We start from the raw sequence: 3,927 nt of genomic DNA, 5'->3' as shown, positions 1-3,927 counted from the left end.
TAATTCTCCAATAATAAGATTAATGCATTTGGAAATTTCATCGATGTAACAAGCAAGCATACAGTCGTGACAGAGGGGTCGGTCCACAACTGTAAGCACTCCTTTCCGCACTAGGACAAGACACACGATCACTGGATGAACTGATAATAATAGCGAGGACACCAGGCTATAGTAGACTCACATCAGCTTTGCATTTGACGTCTAGGCCCAGTCCCTTACGACGCTCCTGATTGGCTGTTGATAAGCCAATGACAAGGCTGGAAACTCTCAGTCTCTCTCGAGAGAGTCCACATAGGCAGGATGTCTGTTCCACCTCTCCTGAAAGACGTATATATACATCGGGAGAGATGGAACATACATCCTACCTATAAGAACTCTCGAGAGAGACTGAGAGTTTCCAGCCCTGTGATTGGGTTATCAACAGCCAATCAGGAGCGTCGTAAGAGACTGGCCTAGACATCAAATACACGGCTGATGTGAGTCTACTATAGCGCTGGGGGTAAAACCGCCTTGTAGTTCTTAATAACGTAACTAATAATAGCAATATTTCAGAGACTTTTTAAAAAAAGCGCAATCAAGTCATCAGCATCCCTTTGTTCCGTATTTTGTTCCGGTGACTAATTTGATTAACAGCTGACGGGAATTTTTCTTCTCCCCCTTTCCCCGGTTAATTTCGTTCAAATTTGTCCCATCTGACTTAATCTCATGTATCCCATTATATAAGAGAGTAATGGGGTATAATCATCTTTTGTTATTTGCTCGTGGAAAGGGACACCTTTGCACATACACACACACACACACACACACACACACACACACACACACATATATATATATATATATATATATATATATATATATATATATATATATATTATATGTATATGTGTGTGTGTGACACCCACACACACACACACACACACACACACACACACATATATATATATATATATATATATATATATATATATATATATATATATGTGTGTGTGTGTGTGCGTGTGTTTACGTGTGTAAGTATATATATATATATATATATATATATATATATATATATATATATATATATATATATATATATATATATATATATATAATGTTCGTGTATGTATGTGTGTATATTCACCAGACTATATTTCCAGAATCTGCTTCCCATCTGTATCTAATTTCTTTTTCTTTCTTTTTTTTATAGCAGCCCTCTTGAGTCGACTTACTACCAACAGAGGGTTTAAAAGATTGTCCCTGAGAGTCGAGGTATCCAAACAGTGTAATTCGTACTTATGTTTAAAATGCTATCCGCAGTCGCTAGACGCCTTAGCATATTTCTGTAGAAACCGAAAAAGCGTAATGTGCTGTTTTACGATTCAGGTCACGAGTCCGGTGACTGGAATATTTGCAGCAGGAACTCGAGTGGCTTTCTCGTCCTTCTGTCCTCGGAGTAATTGACTTTACGAATAAGTTAACGACACTTGGCAACTGATGAAACAGATAATTATAACATCCAGCTATAGTAGTAGATTCACATCAACGTGCATTTGATGTTTAGGCAAGTCCCTTATGAAGCTCCTGATTGGCTGTTGATTAGCCAATGACAGGGCTGGAAACTCTCAGTCTCTCTCGAGATTTCACATGGGTAGGATTTATGTTCCAACTCTCCTGAGGGATACTTTTGAAAGACGTATCCTTCAGGCTAGGTGGAACATATATCCTGCCTATGTGAACTCTCGTAGAAAGACTAAGAGTGTCCAGCCTGTGACTGGCCTATCAACAGCTCCTCCCAGATGAGAATTCTAGAGGTCTTTCCATTTTTCTTCTTTTTGTCGTAAGGGAAACCCCCTACGTCATGCTACAGGAGACCTCAGACGGGGGAACAGACAGCCAGCAACGCCTCGAGGGTTTCTGCATTGACCTCGTAAGGGAGATTTCGCAAATTCTCCTCTTCAACTACACCGTGAAATTGGCAGATGACGGGACCTACGGAATGTTCGACGCTGACTCCGGGAGATGGAACGGAATGATTCGGGAGTTGCTGGAACAGGTGAGGTTAAATCAGTTCAAGTCAGGTTGCATTACAGCGTATGAGTATTCGTGCTGGGAAGTTTGTACTCAAATACTAGACAATAAACAATGGGCGCTGATAAAAGATCTTAATTACCGCGCAATGATGCTCATATAATGATTGTCGTTGTTTTTAGATTTAGTTGGCCTTATGCCAGCACGGGTTCTTGCTCATAGAGCAGCCGGTAGACATACAATGATCATACTCATTTTATTACGTTAATGACCCTTGAGTATATTGGGGAGTGGTTTGGTAATATTCTCTTATCATGCATAATTAACATCATGCATATTTTTCATTTAACTTGTTCTATATTTCATATACGTGTTTCTAATATTCCTTCTTATCACAATTTTGCCAAATTGGAAGGGCCGTATCAAGCGTAACATTTTCCTTTAATTTTATCGATTCGCCTTCCAGAAAAGCAGAACCTCGCTATCGGCGATTTAACCATCACTCACGAAAGGGAGCAAGTCGTCGACTTCACCGTTCCTTGGATGAACTTAGGCAAGTATTGAGAACCGGTAATGTTGTCTAAAGTTAAATATACAAAGTAAATAAGCAACGAAATCTCAAAATCTGGTTTTGGAAAACTTACTAATTACCGTAGGAGCGAGTGTTGAGGACGATGTGCAACAGTTGTGTCGTCAGAATGGTACTGCAGCCTTGAAGTTTCACAGGAAATCTTTTGGTGTAAGGACTAGGCCTAGTGGTCGACCGATAATGTTGTCTAAAGTTAAATATGCAAAGTAGCAAACGAAATCTCAAAATTGGTTTTCAAAAACTTTCAAAAGATCTTAGGAGTGCTTGTTGGGGACGATGTGTAGCAGTGGTCTTCAGAATGGTGCTACAGCCTTGAAGTTTCCCAGGAAATCTTTAGGTCTCAGGCCTAGGCCTAGTGGTGGACTGGTGGGGTCGGTATGTCTAGAATAATCCATTTCTGCTTTATATTCCCCTCCAGGTGTCAGCATTCTGTACAGGAAATGACGTCTTTTTGGTCTCAGCTGACGTTTGGCTCTCTGTGGCCTCTGCCTACCTATACTCGGTTTTTTCCATCTGTCCTCCGCCTGTGGTGTTTGCGTATGGTAACACTGCGTCCCGGCTTTAGATCGTTACATTCAGCTTACTTTCAACAACAACTCAATAATATCCTATTTCGAACATTAACGGTGTAATTCGCATACAGTAAATTATTAAAACACTTTCAGGTAAAATGTATCCAGATATCCTTTTATTTACCTAAAACTTACACATAGCGTAACTATTTAAAGCCCGGGACGCAGTGTTACCATGCAAAAAAAACACCACAGGCAGATGGACAGATGGAAAAAACAGAGTATAGTCGTGTCGGTGATGCTCTTCACCATTGCGAGGTAAGGCTCTCTCTCTCTCTCTCTCTCTCTCTCTCTCTCTGTCTCTCTCTCTTTTTGTATGCTTCTCAGCTCTTGCAATTTCCAAGTTTAATTTTACTTCTCTCCCTCATTCTGTTTTCCCCTCCTGTTTTTATCCACATCGAAGAAATAATATGTAACTAACATTTCTAAGTATTTAGGAAATATTCTATGGAATTTTTATTTGCCGATGAAACAGAAGAAATCCCAGTGAAAAGGAAAGTTTCCCTCGGGTGAAGATTTACGAGAAAACTAAAGATATTATCACACAAATCGTTCATAAGATATGGCCATGTCTGAATTTTTTCCCCCAATTTTTTTCTATACAGGTTTCAATCTTATTCTTAGATTTAATATCTGAATACCATCAGAAATTATTTCTTTTTTATTCCCCATTTAGTGATTTTTTGTTATTACGTTTTCCACATTCAAGACAAAAACGCTGTAACTGCAAGTAGAATTTATCCCGTTTTCTAT

The sequence above is a fragment of the Macrobrachium nipponense genome, chromosome 31 (genome assembly GCF_015104395.2).
Source record: "Macrobrachium nipponense isolate FS-2020 chromosome 31, ASM1510439v2, whole genome shotgun sequence".
Lineage (NCBI taxonomy): Eukaryota > Metazoa > Arthropoda > Malacostraca > Decapoda > Palaemonidae > Macrobrachium > Macrobrachium nipponense.
This window is presented reverse-complemented; position numbering follows the sequence as displayed.